General features: G+C 37.8%; 1 protein-coding gene and 1 long non-coding RNA gene across 12 annotated transcripts in view; one reads left to right on the top strand and one right to left on the bottom strand.

Annotated features, from left to right (window-relative positions):
* RBFOX1 (RNA binding fox-1 homolog 1) overlaps positions 1 to 19,389 on the bottom strand; it is a 2,185,863-nt gene that overhangs the window by 1,879,007 nt on the left and 287,467 nt on the right. The window lies entirely within an intron of this gene.
* The window catches only part of LOC125961530 (uncharacterized), a 199,756-nt gene that overhangs the window by 92,857 nt on the left and 87,510 nt on the right, over positions 1 to 19,389 (top strand). The gene's annotated exons all lie outside the window — the stretch shown is intronic.

The raw sequence follows: 19,389 nt of genomic DNA, 5'->3' as shown, positions 1-19,389 counted from the left end.
CATTCAAGACCGTGCCATATTCATCAGCCCCAAAAGTTTCCTTGTGCCCTGTTGTAATCCCTCCCTCCCACCCTTTCCCACCCCCCACCCTGGGCAACCAGTGATCTGCTTTCTGTCCCTACAGGTTAGTTTGCATTTTTTAGAATTCATATAAATGGGATCATATAGTAAGGAGTCTTTTTCATCTGGTGTCCTTCACTCAGCACAAAGCTTTTCAGACTCATCCATGTCACTGCACGTATAAATAGTTCATTCCTTTTTACTGCACAATAGTATTGCATTAGATGCATGTGCCACAAACGTTTCTTCTCCCCCACCTTTTGACAGACATTTGGGTTGTTTCCAGGTTTTGGTGATTACAAATAAAGTCGTCATGAACATTCATGCATATGTCTTTGAGCATATGCTTTCCTTTCTCTTGGGTAAGTACCTAGGAGTGGAATGGCTAGATCACATGGTAGGTGTATGTTTAATTAAGAAACTTCCAAACTGTTTTCCAAAGTGGTTACATCCTATGACACTGCCCCCAGGAGCATATGAGAATTCCAGGTTCTCCCCATCCTTGTCAACACTTGGTGTGGTCAGTGTTTTTAATTTTAGTCATCCTACTAGATGTAGAGTGGTATTACATGGTGGTTTTAATTTGTATTTCCCTAATAATTGATGATGCTGAAAACCTTTTCATGTGATAATTTGCCATTTATACCTAACTTGGAGAAGTCTCTGTCAAAATATTTTATCATTGTTTTATTACATGTTTTATTATTCAGTTTTGAGAGTTTTTTATAAATTCTGGATACAAGTCCTTTATCAGATAAACAATTTGCAAATATTTTCTGCCAGTCTGTGGCTTGTCATTCTCTTAACAGTGTTTTTCAAAAAGCAGAGTTTTAAATTTTAAGTTTATCAATTTTTTATGGGTCATGCTTTTTTTGGTGTCACGTCTATGAAATCTTTGCCCAATCTATGTCTAAATCATATAGGTTTTTCTCTTATAGTGTCTTCTAGAAGGTTCATAGATTTAAGTTTCACATTGGGATGTAAAATACGTTTTCAGTTAATTTTTGTATATACTGCAAGGTATAGTTTGGAGTTCATTTGTTTACATGTGGATATCCAATTGTTCCAACCCCTTTTGTTGAAAAGACTGTTGTTTCTCTTTACTATTCCACTGATCTAATTATCTGTCTTGATGCCAATACTACACTGTAGATTACTATAGCTTCATAATAAATCTTGAAATCAGGTAATGTTAGCCAACCAAGTTTGTTCTTTTTTTTCAAAGTTTAGCTATTCTGTCTTTCATTTTACATACAAATTTCAGAAACAGTTGCCAATTTCTACCCAAAAACCTACAAAACCTGTTGAGATTGTGATTTGGATTGCATTGAATCTATAGACCAATTTGGGAGAACTGACACCTTAACAATAACATCTGTCCATTTATTTAGGTCTTCATTAATTTCTCTCATAAATGTTTTATAGTTTTTCAGTGTACAGATCTGATACAAATTTAGGTAAATTTATCAATAAGTTTCTGTATTCTTTGATGCTATTGTAGGTGGTATCCTTTACCTCAATTTCCAATTGTTCAATTCTAGCATATAGAAATACAATTGCTTTTTGTATAATGATCTTGTTGTTCTGCAATCTTGCTAAAATCATGTATTTGTTCTGCTAGATTTTTTTGTAGACCTCATTGGATTTTCTACATGTCACCTGCAAACAAACAGATTTATTTCTTCGTTTCCAATCCTGATGTGTTTTATTTATTTCTCTTATCTTACTGTAGTGACTTATTCCACAGTAGTATTGAAAGCAGACATCCTTGACTTGTTCCTGATCTTAGGGGGAAAGCATTCAGTCTTTCACTATTAAGTATGATGTTAGCTGGAAGTTTTTCATAAATGCCTTTTATCAGGTTGAAGAAATTCTCTTCTATTCCTAATTTGTTGAGGATTTTTTAAAATCATAAATAGATATTAGATTCTCGCAAATATTTTTTTCTGTGTCCATTGACATGATATGTTTCAACATTTTGTTTCTTAACATGCTGAATTACATTGAGTAACTTTTGCACGTTAAACCAACAGACCATAACCTAGCATACTCTAGCCACTCCTGACTATGGTGCATTATCCTTTTAATACATTGTTGAATTAGGTTTGCTAAAATTTTGTTTAAAATATTTGCCTCTATATACATGAGGGACATTGGTCTATAGTTTCCTTTCTTGTATATTTTGATATCAGGGTAATTTTGGCCTCATAAAATAAATTAGTAAATATTCCCTCCTCTTCAATTTTCTGAAAGAGTTTGTGTAGATTTGGTACTATTTCTTCCTATAATATTTGTTAGAATTTAATAGTAAAGCCAGCTGTAACTGGAGTTTTCTTTGTGGGAAGATTTTTAACTACAAATTTAATTTTTAAAAATAGGTAAATGTAGTTTTGATTTGCATTTCTCTAATGATTAGTGATGTTGAGCATCCTTTCATGTGTTTGTTGGCAATCTGTATATCTTCTTTGGAGAAATGTCTATTTAGGTCTTCTGCCCATTTTTGGATTGGGTTGTTTGTTCTTTTGATATTGAGCTGCTTGTATATTTTGGAGATTAATTCTTTGTCAGTTGCTTCATTTGCAGATATTTTCTCCCATTCTGAGGGTTGTCTTTTGGTCTTGTTTATGGTTTACTTTGCTGTGCAAAAGCTTTTAAATTTCATTAGGTCCTATTTGTTTATTTTTGTTTTTATTTCCATTTCTCTAGGAGGTGGGTGGAAAAGGATCTTGCTGTGATTTATGTCATAGAGTGTTCTGCCTATGTTTTCCTCTAAGAGTTTTATAGTGTCTGGCCTGACATTTAGGTCTTTAACCCATTTTGAGTTTATTTTTGTGTGTGGTGTTAGGGAGTGCAAATCAAAACTACAATGAGGTATCACTTCACCCTGATCAGAATGGCCATCATCAAAAAATCTACAAACAATAAATGCTAGTGAGGGTGTGGAGAAAAGGGGTTGGTGGGAATGTAAACTGATACAGCCACTATGGAGAACAGTATGGAGGTTCCTTAAAAAACTAAAAATAGAACTACCATACGACCCAGCAATCCCACTACTGGGCATATACCCTGAGAAAACCATAATTCAAAAAGAGTCATGTACCACAATGTTCATTGCAGCACTGTTTACAATAGCCAGGACATGGAAGCAACCTAAGTGTCCATTGACATATGAATGGATAAAGAAGATGTGGCACATATATACAATGGAATATTACTCAGTCATAAAAAGAAACGAAATTGGGTTATTTGTAGTGAGGTGGATGGACCTAGAGTCTGTCATACAGAGTGAAGTAAGTCAGAAAGAGAAAAACAAATACCGTATGCTAACACATACATATGGTATCTAAAAAAAAAAAAGGGTTCTGAAGAACCTAGGAGCAGGACAGAAATAAAGACGCAGACATAGAGAATGGACTTGAGGACACGGGGAGAGGGAAGGGTAAGCTGGGACGAAGTGAGAGAGTGGCATTGACATATATACACTACCAAATATAAAATAGCTAGCTACTGGGAAGTAGCCGCATAGCACAGGGAGATCTGCTCCATGCTCTGTGACCACCTAGAGGGGTGGGATAGGGAGAGTGGGAGGGAGACGCAAGAGGGAGGGTATATGGGGATATATGTAGACGTATAGCTGATTCACTTTGTTACACAGCAGAAAGTAACACAACATTGTAAAGCAATTATACTCCGATAAAGATGTTTTAAAAAATAGGTAAACAATTGATCCAGTTATCTATTTCTTCTTGAGTGAGCTTTGATGGTTTGTGTCTTTCAAGGAATTTGTCCATTTCATCTGTGTTGTTAAACTTATGTGAATAAAATTGTTAATAATATTCTCTCATTATTTTTTTATTATCTAAAGAAACTGTAGTACTGTCACCTCTCCTAATGTTGCTAATTGGGACTTTTTTGTCTTGACCACTATGGCTAGATGTTTCTTAACTCACTCATCTTGTTAAAGAACCAGCTTTTGATTTCACTGAGCTTCTCTATCATTTTTCTGTTTTTCATTTCATTGCTTTGATGTTTATTATTTTCTTTCCTTTGCTTACTTTGGGTTTAATTTGCTCTTCTCTTTCTAGTTTCTTAAGATCAAATTTGAGACCTTTCTTCTTGCCCAATATACACATTTACTGCTATAAATTCCCCACCCCAGGACTTCCCTGGTGGTCCAGTGATAAAGAATTCGCCTTCCAATGCAGGGGACGCAGGTTCGATCCCTGGTTGGGAACTGAGATGCCGCAGGGCAACTAAGCCCGAGCACCACAACTACTGAGCTCACGTGCCTCAACTAGAGAGAATGTGTGCTGCAAACTACAGAGCCCACGTGCCCTGGAGTCCAAGCACCACAACTAGAGAGAAGCCCGCATGCCACGACAAAAAAAAGATCCCGCATGCTACAACAAAGACCCAATGAAGCCAAAAAGAAAAAAAGAAGAAAATTCCCTGCCCCAAGTATCTCTTTAGAAGAATCTCACAAAATTTTGATTTGTCATATTTTCAGTTTCACTCTGTTCAAAATACTCTATTATTTCTCTTTTGATTTCTTTTTCCATCCATTGATTATTTAGAATGTGTTATTTAGTATCCAAAATCTTAGACATCTTGCAGAGCTCCTTCTGTTGTCGATTTCTAATTTAATTCCATTGTGACCAAAGAACATTCTTTGTGTAACTTGAATCCTTTCAAATCTACTGAGACTGGTTTTATGGTCCAGAATATAATCTATTTTATTAACTCTTCTATGTGCTCTTGCAAAGGATGTGTATTCTGTTGTTGCTGCATAGAGAATTCTACAAGAGTCAATTAGGTCAAGTTGGTTGGTTATGCTGTTCAGGTCTTTTATATTCTTACTGATCTTCTGTCTACTCGTTGTATCAATTGTTGTGAGGGGTGTATTGACATATACTAATGTAATTATGAATTTGACTGTTTCTTGCAGTTATATCAGCTTTGGTCCATGTCTCCTTACACTTATATCAGTTTTGCATCATGCATTTTTTTTAAATAAATTTATTTATTTATTTTTGGCTGCACTGGGTCTTCGTTGCTGCATGCGGGCTTTCTCTAATTGTGGCGAGCGGGGGCCACTCTTCGTTGTGGTGCACAGGCTTCTCATTGCGGTGGCCTCTCTTGTGAGCACCTGCTCCTGGCACGCGGCTTCAGCAGTTGCGGCACATGGGCTCAGTAGTTGTGGCTCTCGGGCTCTAGAGTGCAGGCTCAGCAGTTGTGGCGCACGGGCTTAGTTGCTCCGTGACATGTGGGATCCTCCCGGACCAGGGATCAAACCCATGTCCCCTGCATTGGCAGGCGGACTCCCAACCACTGTGCCACCAGGGAAGTCCCTGCATCATGCATTTTAATCTCTGTTATGTAGGGCATAAAAATTTAATATTCTTATGTCCTCCTGATGAAATGAGCCTGTCATTTTTATTTTATTTTATTTATTTATTTATTTTTTTAACATCTTTATTGGAGTATAATTGCTTTACAATGGTATGTTAGTTTCAGCTTCACAACAAAATGAATCAGTTATATATATACATATGTTCCCATATCTCTTCCCGCTTGCGTCTCCCTCCCTCCCACCCTCCCTATCCCACCCCTCCAGGCGGTCACAAAGCACCGAGCTGATCTCCCTGTGCTATGCGGCTGCTTCCAAGCCCGTCATTTTTAAAAAGCCTTCTTCGTACCTGATAATAATCAACACTCTGAAATCTACTTTGTCTGATGTTAATATAATCACTTTGGCTTTATTTGTTATTGTTAGCATTCTGTATCTTTTTCTATCCTTTTACTTTTATTCTATTTGTATCTTAATATTCAAAGTATGTTTCTTATAGAACACATATAGTTTGATATTGACTTTTAATTGGGGTGTTTTGGGTCATTTACATTTATTGTGATTACTGATATGGTTACTTCAGGTCTACCAGCTTGCCACTTGTTTTTTACTTGTTACCTCTGTTCTTTGTTCACTTTCCTTCTTTTTGTGACTTCATTTTCCACCAAAAATACTTTGATTATTTCTAATGATTCCATTTTATCTTATTTGTTGGCCTATCCACTATAACTCTTTGACGTTTTTATTTTAGTGGTTGATTCAGTGTTTATAATATACTCCTTTAATTTATAGCAGTCTGCTTTCACGTGACATTATATCACTTCATATATATGATGGAAACCTATGACTAGCATACTTCCATTTCTCTCCTCCTAGCCTTTGTGTTATTCCTGTCGTACATTATACGGTTACATGTATTATAATCACCACATCATGCTGTTGTTATGTTTACTTAAACACTCAAACGTATTTATTTATTCATTTATTTATTTATTTATTTATTCAGCTGTGCCAGACCTTAGCTGCGGCACTTGGGATCTTTAGTTGTGCCACTTGGGACATTTATTTATTTATGTTTTCTGAATTGTCAAATTTATTTATATATTTTTTAATTTTTTAATTTAATTTTATTTATTTTTTTATACAGGAGGTTCTCATTGGTTATCTAATTTATACATATTAGTGTATATATGTCAATCCCAATCTCCCAATTCATCCCACCACCACCACCCCTCCTACTACTTTGCCCCCTTGGTGTCCATATGTTTGTTCTCTACATCTGTGTCTCTATTTCTGCCTTGCAAACTGGTTCACCTGTACCATTTTTCTAGATTCCATATATATGCGTTAATATACGATATTTGCTTTTCTCTTTCTGACTTACTTCACTCTGTATGACACTCTCTAGATCTATCCACATCTCTACAAATGACTCAATTTCGTTCCTTTTTATGGCTGAGTAATATTCCATTGTATATATGTACCACATCTTCTTTATCCATCCGTCAATGGGCATTTAGGTTGCTTCCATGACCTAGCTACTGTAAATAGTCCTGCAATGAACACTGGGGTGCATGTGTCTTTTTGAATTATGGTTTTCTCTGGGTATATGCCCAGTAGTGGGATTGCTGGGTCATATGGTAATTCTATTTTTAGTTTTTTAAGGAACCTCCATACTGTTCTCCATAGTGGCTGTATCAACTTACATTCCCACCAACAGTGCAAGAGAGTTCCTTTCACTCCACACCCACTCCAGCATTTGTTGTTTGTAGATTTTCTGATGATGCCCATTCTAACTGCTGTGAGGTGATACCTCATTGTAGTTCTGATTTGCATTTCTCTAATAATTAGTGATGTTGAGCAGCTTTTCATATGCTTCTTGGCCATACCTATGTATTCTATGGAGAAATGCCTGTTTAGGTCTTCTGCCCATTTTTGTATGGGGTTGTTGATTCTTTCAATATTGAACTGCATGTGCTGTTTATATATTTCGGAGATTAATCCTTTATCTGTTGATTTGTTCGCAAATATTTTCTACTATTCTGAGGGCTGTCTTTTCATCTTGTTTGTAGTTTCCTTTGCTGTGCAAAAGCTTTTAAGTTTCAATAGGTCCCATTTGTTTATTTTTGTTTTTATTTCCATTATTCTAGGAGGTGGATCAAAAAAGACCTTGCTATGATTTATGTCAAATAGTGTTCTTCCTATGTTTTCCTCTAAGAGTTTTATAGTGTCTGGTCTTACATTTAGGTCTCGAATCCATTTTGACTTTATTTTTGTGTATGGTATTAGGCAGAGTTCTAATTTCATTCTTTTACATGTAGCTGTCCAGTTTTCCCAGCACCACTTATTGAAGAGACTGTCTTTTCTCAATTGTATATCCTTGCCTCCTTTGTCATAGATTAGTTGACCATAGGTACATGGGTTTATCTCTGGGATTTCTATCCTGTTCCATTGATCTATATTTCTGTTTTTGTGCCAGTACCACATTTTCTTAATTACTGTAGCTTTGTAGTATAGGCTGAAGTCAGGGAGACTGATTCCTCCAGCTCCGTTTTTCTCGGTGGCTCAAGACTGCTTTGGCTATTCGGGGAGTTTTTGTGTATCCATACAAATTGTGAAATTTTTTGTTCTAGTTCTGTAAAAAATGCCATTGGTAATTTGATAGGGACTGCATTGAATCTGTAGGTTGTTTTGAGTAGTATAGTCATTTTCACAGTGTTGATTCTTCCAATCCAAGAACATGGTATATATCTCTCCATCTGTTTGTGTCATCTTTCATTTCTTTCATCAGTGTCTTATAACTTTCTGTGTACAGGTCTTTTACCTCTTTAGGTAGGTTTATTCCTAGGTATTTTATTCTTTTTGTTGCAATGGTGAATGGGACTGTTTCCTTAATTTCTCTTTCTGATCTTTCGTTGTTACTGTATAGGATTGCAAGAGATTTCTGTGCTTTAATTTTGTATCCTGCAACTTTACCAAATTGATTGATTAGCTCTAGTATTTTTCTGGTGGCATCTTTAGGATTCTCTATGTATAGTATCATGTCATTTGCAAACAGTAACAGTTTTACTTCTTCTTTTACAATTTGGATTCTTTGCTTTCTTTTTCTTCTCTTATTGCTGTGGCTAGGACTTCCAAAACTATGTTGAATAACAGTGGTGAGAGTGGACATCCTTGTCTTCTTCCTGATCTTAGAGGAAATGCTTTCAGTTTTTCATCATTGAGAATGATCTTTCCTGTGAGTTTGTCATATATGGCCTTTACTGTGTTGAGGTAGGTTTCCTCTATGCCCACTTTCTAGGGAGGTTTTATCATAAATGAGTGTTGAATTTTGTCAAAAGCTTTTTCTGCATCTATTGAGAAGATTTTTATTCTTCAATTTTTTAATATGGTGTATCACATTGATTTATTTGCATATATTGAAGAATCCTTGCATTCCTGGGATAAACCCCACTTGATCATGCTGTATGCTCCTTTTAATTTGTAGTATTTTTGTCTGGTTTTGGTATCAGGGTGATGGTGGCCTCACAGAATGAGCTTGGGAGTGTTCCTTCCTCTGCAATTTTTTGGAAGAGTTTGAGAAGGATGGGTGTTAGCTCTTCTCTAATGTTTGATAGAATTCACCTGTGAAGCTGTCTGGTCCTGGACTTTTGTTTGTTGGAAGATTTTTAATCACAGTTTCAATTTCATTACTTGTGATTGGTCTGTTCATATTTTCTATTTCTTCCTGGTTCAGTCATGGAAGGTTATACCTTCCTATGAATTTGTCCATTTCTTCCAGGTTGTCCATTTTATTGGCATAGAGTTCTTGTAGTAGTCTCTTAGGATGCTTTGTATTTCTGTGATGTCTGTTGTAACTTCTCTTTCTTCATTTCTAATTTTATTGATTTGAGTCCTCTCCCTCTTTTTCTTGATGAGTCTGGCTAATGATTTATCAATTTTGTTTATCTTCTCAAAGAACAAGTTTTTAGTTTTATTGATCTTTGCTATTGTTTTTTGTTTGTTTCTATTTCATTTATTTCTGCTCTGATCTTTATGATTTCTTTCTTTCTGCTAACTTTGGGTTTTGTTTGTCCTTCTTTCTCTAGTTCCTTTAGGTGTAAGGTTAGATTGTTTACTTGAGATTTTTCTTGTTTCTTGAGGTAGGCCTGTATAGCTAAAAACTTCCCTCTTAGAACTGCTTTTGCTGCATCCCATAGGTTTTGGATCGTCGTGTTTTCATTGTCATCTGTCCCTAGGTATTTTTTGATTTCTTTAGTGATCTCTTGGTTATTTAGTAACATGTTGTTTAGCCTCCATGTGTTAGTGTTTTTTACGTTTTTTTTCCCTGTAATTCATTTCTAATCTCATAGCATTGTGGTCAGAAAAGATGCTTCATATGATTTTAATTTTCTTAAATTCACTGAGGCTTGATTTGTGACCCAAGATGTGATCTAGCCTGGAGAATGTTCCGTACGCACTTGAGAAGAAAGTGTAATCTGCTGTTTTTGGATGGAATGTCCTATAAATATCAATTAAATCTTTCTGGTCTATTGTGTCATTTAAAGCTTCTGTTTCCTTATTTATTTTCATTTTGAATAATCTGTCCGTTGGTGTAAGTGAGGTGTTAAAGTCACCCACTATTATTGTGTTACTGTCGATTTCCTCTTTTATAGCTGTTAGCAGTTGCCTTATGTATTGAGGTGCTCGTATGTTGGGTGCATATATATTTATAATTGTTATATCTTCCTCTTGGATTGATCCCTTGTCTCGGTGTGTTTCTCCTTGGGTTTATCCTGTATGGGACTCTCTGTGCTTCCTGGACTTGGGTGACTATTTCCTTTCCCATGTTAGGGAAGTTTTTGACTATGATCTCTTCAAATATTTCCTTGGGTCCTTTCTCTCTCTTTTCTCCTTTTGGGACCCCTATAATGTGAATGTTGTTGCGTTTAATGTTGTCCCAGAGGTCTCCTGGCTGTCTTCATTTCTTTTCATTCTTTTTTCTTTATTCTGTTCTGCAGCAGTGAATTCCACCATTCTGTCTTCCAGGTCACTTACCTGTTCTTCTGCCTCACTTATCCTGCTATTGATTCCTTCTAGTGTATTTTTCATTTCAGTTATTGTATTGTTCATCTCTGTTTGTTTCTTTAATTCTTCTTGATCTTTGTTAAACATTTTTGCATCTTCTCGATCTTTGCCTCCATTCTTTTTCCAAGGTCCTGGATCATCTTCACTAACATTATTCTGAATTCTTTTTCTAGAAGATTGCCTATCTCCCCTTCATTTAGTTGTTTTTCTGGGGCTTTATCTTGTTCCTTCATCTGGTACATAGCTCTCTGCCTTTTCATCTTGTCTGTCTTTCTGTGAATGTGGTTTTTGTTCCACAGGCTGCAGGATTGTAGTTCTTCTTGCTTCTGCTGTCTGCCCTCTGGCGGATGAGGCTATCTAAGAGGCTTGTGCAAGTTTCCTGATGGGAGGGACTGGTGGTGGGTAGAGCTGACTGTTGCTCTGGTGGGCAGAGCTCAGTAAAACTTTAATCCACTTGTGTGCTTATGGATGGGGCTGGGTTCCCTCCCAGTTGGTTGTTTGGCCTGAGGCAACCCAACACTGGAGTCTACCCGGGCTCTTTGTTGGGGCTAATGGCAGATGCTGGGAAGGCTCCTGCCAAGGAGTACTTCCCAGAACTTCTTCTGCCAGTGTCCTTTTCCTCATGGTGAGTCAGAGCCACACCCCACCTCTGCAGAAGACCTTCCAACACTAGCAGGTTATGTCTGGTTTAGTCTCTATGGGGTCACTGCTCCTTCCCCTGGGTCCCAATGCGCACACTACTTTGTGTATGCCCTCCAAGAGTGGAGTCTCTGTTTCTCCCAGTCATGTCAAAGTCCTGCAATCAAATCTCACTAGCCTTCAAAGTCTGATTCTCTAGGAATTCCTCCTCCCATTGCCAGACCCCCAGGTTGGGAAAACTGACATGGGGCTCAGAACCTTCACTCCAGTGGGTGGACTTCTGTGGTATAAATGTTCTGCAGTCTGTGAGTCACCCACCCAGCGGTTATGGGATTTATTTGTGATTGCGCCTCTCCTACCATCTCATTGTGGCTTCTCCTTTGTCTTTGGATGTGGGGTATCTTTTTTGGTGAGTTCCAGTGTCTCCCTGCCAATGATTCTTCAGCAGTTAGTTGTGATTCTAGTGCTCTCGCAAGAGGGCATGAGCACACATCCTTCTACTTCGCCATCTTGAACAAATCTCGTTCTCTCCCTCACTCATTTTTTAAAGTAACTTCTGTATTATCTATGTAGTTTCCATTTCTGGTGTTTTTCATTCCTTTCTGTAGATTCCCTATTTCCATCTGGTATCATTTTCCTTCTGCCTGAAGCACTCCCTATAACATTTCTTACAGTGTGGGTGTGCTGGTGATTAATTCTTTCAGCTTTCATATGAGAAAAAAGAAGTATTTATGGCTAAGATTTTTTAAGCATAAAATTTTATGTTAGTAGTTTTTTTTACTTCAACATGTTAAATATTTTGTCATACTATCCTTTTTTACTTGCATTGTTTCTGATGAGAAATCTGCTCTCACCCTTATCTTTGGTCCTCTGCAAGTAACCTGTCTTTACTCTCTGGGTTTGAGTGCTTGATCAAGATGTGCCTTAGTGCAGTTTTCTTCATTTCTCTTGTGCATGGTATTCACTGAGTTTCTTTGGGTCTCTGGATTTATGGTTTTCTCAAACGTGGAAAATTTTTGGCCACTGCCTTCAAATATGTTTTTCCTATCTCTCTCTTTCTCATTCCTTTAGAGACTCCAATTATAAATATATTAAATTTCTTGAAGTTGTCCCAGAGGTCACTGGTTCTGTGCTTACTTTTTTTTCCATGATGATTCTTTTTTCTGTGTTTCATTTTGGATAATTTCTATTGCTGTGTTTCATGTTCACTAATCTTGTGTATGTGTGTGTGTTCAAGGTCTAATCTGCTATTCATGCCATTCAGTGTATTTATGTCTTTGATATTATAAGTTTCTATCTCAAGAGTTTTTATTTTGGTTTCTTTTATGTCTTCCAGGTTTCTCCTTAAAATTTTTTAACTTGCCCTTATCTACTACTTCTAATCTGTGTAAGTTCTGTACTGGTTTCAGTTGATTGATTTTTCTCCTCATTTTAGATTGCATTTTTAAGATTCTTTATAACTTGCTTGGACTGAACATTTTGTATTCTTACAAATATTCTTGAACTTTGTTCTGGGATGCAGTTACTTGGAAATGGTTTGATCCCTTCCAGTCTTTCTTTTAAGATTTGTTAGATGAGACCAAAGCCATGGTTAATTATTCCCCACTACTGAGGCAGGACTCTTCTGAGTACTTCATGCAATGTCTCAACTATGAGGTTTTCTACTCCGGCTGGTGGAAACAGGCATTATTCTCAGGCACGGGTGAGCACCTGGTACCATTCCCTCTAATCCTTATGAATGGCTCTGAAAGTAATTTTCAACTGCTGGATTATGTTTCCTGGAATGGGTCATTGAGCCTTCTGGGATCCTGCCTTATCATCGATTAACATGGATGGTCAAGTGTCAAATCACAGAACCTACAAAGAAATAAAGCATGACTGTGGCCTACTTACTCAAAAACTCATGAAACTAGTATTTCAAAATGACAGTTTGGCTCTCCTTGCTAAAAAATCAATGGAATTATAAAAAACAGTGGAAGTGTTGGGTGGTCTTTTTATCCACTGAAAATATGTTCTTTCATTGTTTTCCTAGACTGAGATGCAAGGTGGCTATATTCAGTAAAATCAATATCTGAGTTATTAAATTGAGATGACTACAAGCATTTCATGGATTGTATGGAAGGGGAGGTGGAATTAAGCTATATAGAGTCAATTAGTCCTGACAGACATTCCACATTCTGCATCTGACAGTTATCATCATGTCCATAAATCTGGAATAAGACCAGCCCCCAAGAGATTATTTTCTTTGGGCAATTTGAATAAAGTCAGTATACACTGATGGCAATAGAACAATGGTGTTTATCAAAAGGTCCCTGATCTGAACAGTAATGCTTGCCGAAGAGTAAACTAAGAGAGAGGTAACCAAGTCTATCTCTTCAATTATGATTTTGTTTTAAATAAAATAGAACTCTATATTCAAATAGCGTTTAAAACAAAATACATAATTAGAGCAAGATATAAAAAAATACGTAAATACCTAAGTAAATGAGATGTGTTATTCTCTAATCCATTGCTTCTCATTTCACATGTACATACCACCTAGGGATCACCTAGGGATCTTCCTAAAAATGCAGATGCAGATTCAGTAGGACCGGGATGGGTTTGAGATCTGCATTCTAACAAGTTCCCAGGCAATGCTGATGCTGCTGGCTCACAGAATCCATGATGTTAGCCCCAGAGATTCTTATACAAGAGATCTAAAATCAAACCCAGATCTCTGGATTTCTAACAGACCCTTCAGATGATTCTGATACAAGTGATCTCATGAGCCACAATGAGAGAATGCTACTCCCGTACAATTACTGTATTTCCCAGGTTTTACTACAGCACTCCTTTCACCTTCAACCAGATTTCTCCAGAGAGAAACATGCAATATTCCTCAAACCTAGTTTTGGAACGCTAAGAGTAAGTCAGTGTGCCATATGTCAAACCAACAGGCAAATAAGTAAAACTGTGGTCAAATCAGTTGGGGAAATTTTGGCTACTTAGTCCCACTCTCAATGCTTCATAATACACATCATCTCTGAAAAGTTTTGTAGTATTAATAAAAGCAGTTTAACTTATTTATGCCAATTTTTTCCCAAACTTATTTGAACATGGAATCTTCCACCTTCATTCTCCTATATATTTGGCTTACCAGCCTGCAGGCTAGAGTCAATAGTCTGGAGAACTCTATGCTCGAGGGCATAAACAAACTGATATTTTCCAGTGCCAAATGGTATTTAAGACCCTAGATCCTTTTGATTTAAAAAAAAGGCTTTTGCTTCCTCTTTATTCCTGTTCAGTACTCTTGATTTTCTACATCTTCATCCTTACCTATGTCTGTGCTTTAGAAGAACAATTGCCCTCCAGTCAAGATGACTGGCAGAAATTAGAACAGAGAAAAATCTGTGAAGTAATGTAATACTCTGATCTTGGTTAAATGCTAAAACATACTTTTTCTAATCAAAAATAATTTTACCTTTTTAAGTCATAATCCTCCTTGAAATATGCATAAAAATGCTTATTCACCTCTTACATGTTAACTTGCTAAATTCCCTAGTGATCAAAATGAATTAAGTCCTTTTAAAAATTCCATGTCACTTTTGCAATTATAAATCCAAGTTGCAAGATCATAATGCTTAAAAAATATACGTAAGCAGAATTCAATGTTTGTTTGTTTTCACTGCCCAACATAAGAACATAATTTGGAGGGGGAAAATGGAAAAATGAAAAAGATTCTTGTAATCTCCTCATACTTGTGAATCAATGGTTTCCACCACTCCCTCAGAACAAGATTTAAAAGCAAAGAATCAGAGCTGGCTTCAGGATGGCGGAGGAGTAAGACATGGAGATCACCTTCCTCCCCACAAATACATCAAAAATACATCTACATGTGGAACAACTCTTAGAGAACACCTACTGAATGCTGGCAGAAGACCTCAGACTTCCCAAAAGGCAAGAAATTCCCCAAGTACCTGGGTAGGGCAAAAAAAGAAAAAGAAAAAACAGAGAGAAAAGAATAGGAACGGGACCTGTACCTCTGGGAGGGAGCTGTGAAGGAGGAAAGGTTTCCACACACTAGGAAGCCCTTTCACTGGCAGAGACAGGGGGTGGGGGTGGGGTAAGCTTTGGAGCCACAGAGGAGAGCGCAGCAACAGGGGTGCAGAGGGCAAAGCGGAGAGATTCCCGCACAGAGGATTGGTGCGGACCAGCGCTCACCAGCCTGAGAGGCTTGTCTGCTCACCCGCTGGGGCAGGTGGGGGCTGGGAGCTGAGGCTCCAGCTTCGGAGGTCAAATCCCAGGGAGAGGACTGGGGTTGGCTGCATGAACACAGCCTGAAGGGGGCTAGTGCGCTACAGCTAGCCGGGAGGGAGTCCGGGAAAAGGTCTGGAATTGCCTAAGAGGCAGGTGACCATTGTTTGGGGGTGCCTGAGGAGAGGGGATTCAGAGCACCACCTAAACGAACTCCAGAGACAGGCGCGAGCCGTGGCTATCAGCTCAGACACCAGAGACGGGCATGAAATGCTAAGGCTGCTGGTGCAGCCACGAAGAATACAGTGTGCAAGCATAGGTCACTATCCACACCTCCCCTCCTCGGTGTCTGTGCAGCCTGCCAGTGCCAGGGTCCTGCAATCCAAGGACAACTTCCCCGGGAGAACACATGGTGCACCTGAGGCTGTTGCAACATCACGCTGGCCTCTGCCACCACAGGTTCGCCCTGCATTCTGTACCGCTCCCTCCCCCGGCCTGAGTGAGCCAGAGCCCCCTAATCAGCTGCTACATTAACCCTGCCCTGTCTAAGCGAAGAACAGACGCCCTCAGGTGACCTACAAACAGAAGCAGGGCCAAATCCAAAGATGAACACCAGGCGCTGTGTGAACAAAGAAGAGAAAGGGAAATCTCTCCCAGAAGCCTCAGGAGCAGCAGATTAAATCTTCACAATCAACTTGATGTACCCTGCATCTGTGAAATACCTGAATAGACAATGAATCATCCCAAAATTGAGGCAGTGGACTTCGGGAGCAACTATAGAATAGGGGTTTCCTTTCTGTGTCTAATTTGTTTCTGGTTTAATATTTATTTTAGTTTAGTATTTAGAGCTTATTATCATTGGTAGATTTGTTTATTGATTTGGTTGCTCTCTTCCTTTTTATATATATATATATATTTTTTTTTTTTTCCTTTATCTCTTTTTGTGACTGTGTATGTGTTTCTTCTCTGTGTGATTCTGTCTGTATAGCTTTGTTTTACCATTTGCCCTAGGGTTCAGTCTGTCCAGTTTTGGGGTTTTTTTTGTTGTTGTTTATTTGTATAGGTTTTAGTGCTTGTTATCATTGGTGGATTTGTTCTTTGGTTTGGTTGTACTCTTCTTTCTTTCGTTTTTTTTTTACTCTTTTACTTTTTTTTATTTTAATCACTTTTTTATTTTAATCACTTTATTTAACTTTATTTTTTTCTTTCTTTCTTTTTTTCTCCCTTTTCTTCTGACCCAAGTGGCTGACAGGGTCTTGGTGCTCCGGCCAGATGTCAGACCTGAGCCTCTGAGATGGGTGAGCCAAGTTCAGGACATTTGTCCACCAGGGACCTCCCAGCCCCATGTAATATCAAATGGCGAAAGCTCTCACAGAGATCTCCATCTCAATGCTAACTCCCAGCTCCACTCAACAACCAGCAAGCTACAGTGCTGGACACCCTATGCCAAACAACTAGCAAGACAGGAACACAACCTCACCCATTAGCAGAGAGCATGCCTAAAATCATAATCAGTTCACAGACACCCCAAAACACACCACCAGATGTGGTCTTCCCACTAGAAAGACAAGATCCAGTCTCATCCACCAAAACAAGGCACCAGTCCCCTCCACCGGGAAGCCTGCACAACCCACTGAACCAACCTTACCCACTGGGGGCAGACACCAACAACAATGAGAACTATGAACCTGCAGTTTGCAAAGAGGAGACCCCAAACACCGTAAGTTAAGCAAAATGAGAAGACAGAGAAATACACGGCAGGTGAAGGAGCAAGGTAAAAACCCACTAGACAAATGAAGAAGAAATGGGCAACCTATCTGAAAAAGAATTCAGAGTAATGATAGTAAAGATGATCCAAAATCTTGGAAATAGAATGAAGAAAATACAAGAAACATTTAACAAGGACCTAGAAGAACTAAAGAGCAAACAAACTATGATGAACAACACAATAAATGAAATTAAAAATTTTCTAGAAGGAATCAATAGCAGAATAACTGAGGCAGAAGAACAGATAAGTGACCTGGAAGATAAAATAGTGGAAATAACTACCACAGAGCAGAATAAATAAAAAAGAATGACAAGAATTGAGGACAGTCTCAGAGACTTCTGGGACAACATTAAATGCACCAACATTCGAATTATAGGGGTCCCAGAAGAAAAAGAGAAAAAGAAAGGGACTGAGAAAATATTTGAAGAGATTATAGTTGAAAACATCCCTAATATGGCAAAGGAAATAGTCAATCAAGTCCAGGAAGCACAGAGAGTCCCATACAGGATAAATCCAAAGAACACACAAAGACACATATTAATCAAACTATCAAAAATTAAATACAAAGGAAAAATATTAAAAGCAGCAAGGGAAAAGCAACAAATACATACAAGGGAATCCCCATAAGGTAAACAGCTGATCTTTCAGCAGAAACTCTGCAAGCGAGAAGGGAGCGGCAGGACATAGTTAAAGTGATGAAAGGGAAAAACCTACAACCAAGATTACTCTGCCAAGCAAGGATCTCATTCAGATTTGACATAGAATTAAAACCTTACAGACAAGCAAAAGCTAAGAGAATTCAGCACCACCAAACCACCTTTACAACAAATGCTAAAGGAACTTCTCTAGGCAGGAAACACAAGAGAAGGAAAAGACCTACAATAACAAACCCAAAACAATTATGAAAATGGTAACAGGAACATACATATTGATAATTACCTTAAATGTAAATGGATTAAATGCTCCAACCAAAAGACATAGACTGGCTGAACGGATACAAAAAGAAGACCCATATATATGCTCTCTACAAGAGACCCACTTCGGACCTAGAGACACATACAGACTGAAAGTGAGGGGGTGGAAAAAGTTATTCCATGCAAATGGAAATCAAAAGAAAGCTGAAGTAGCAATTCTCATATCAGACAAAACAGACTTTAAAATAAAGACTATTACAAGAGACAAAGAAGGACACTATATAATGATCAAGGGATCAATCCAAGAAGAAGATATAACAATTGTAAATATTTATGCACCCAAGATAGGAGCACCTCGATACATAAGGCAAATGCTAACAGCCATAAGGCGGAAACCGACAGTAACACAATCATAGTATGATTGTCATACAGGCCAATATCACTGATTAACATAGACGCAAAAATCCTCAACAAAATACTAGCAAACAGAATCCAAGAGCACATTAAAGGGATCATACACCATGATCAAGTGGGGTTTATCCTAGGAATGCAAGAATTCTCCAATATATGCAAATCAATCAATGTGATAAACCATATTAACAAATTGAAGGAGAAAAACCATATGATCATCTCAATAGATTCAGAAAAAGCTTTCGACAAATTCAACACCCATTTATGATAAAGACCCTCCAGAAAGTACACATAGGGGGAACTTACCTCAACATAATAAAGGCCATATATGACAAACCCACAGCCAGCAACGTTCTCGATGAACGTTGAAAAACTGAAACCATTTCCACTAAGATCAGGAAAAAGACAAGGTTGTCCACTCTCACCACTATTATTCAACATAGTTTTGGAAGTTTTAGCCACAGCAATCAGAGTAGAAAAAGAAATCAAAGGAATCCAAATCAGCAAAGAAGCAGTAAAACTGTCACTCTTTGCAGATGACCTGATACTATACATAGAGAATCCTACAGATGCTACCAGAAAACTACAAAAGCCAATCAATGAATTTGGTAAAGTAGCAGGATAAAAAATTAATGCACAGAAATCTCTTGCATTTCTATACACTAATGATGAAAAATCTGAAAGAAAAATTAAGAAAATACTCCTATTCACCATTGCAAAAAAAAAATAAAATACCTAGGAATAAACTACCTAAGGGGACAAAAGAACTGTATGCAGAAAAGTATAAGACACTGATGAAAGAAATGAAAGATGATACGAACAGATGGAGAGATATACCATGTTCTTGGATTGGAAGAATCAACACTGTGAAAATGACTATATTACCCAAAGCAATCTACAGATTCAATGCAATCCCTATCAAACTGCCAATGGCATTTTTCACATAACTA

This window comes from Orcinus orca, chromosome 16, assembly GCF_937001465.1.
Source record: "Orcinus orca chromosome 16, mOrcOrc1.1, whole genome shotgun sequence".
Lineage (NCBI taxonomy): Eukaryota > Metazoa > Chordata > Mammalia > Artiodactyla > Delphinidae > Orcinus > Orcinus orca.
This window is presented reverse-complemented; position numbering and strand designations above follow the sequence as displayed.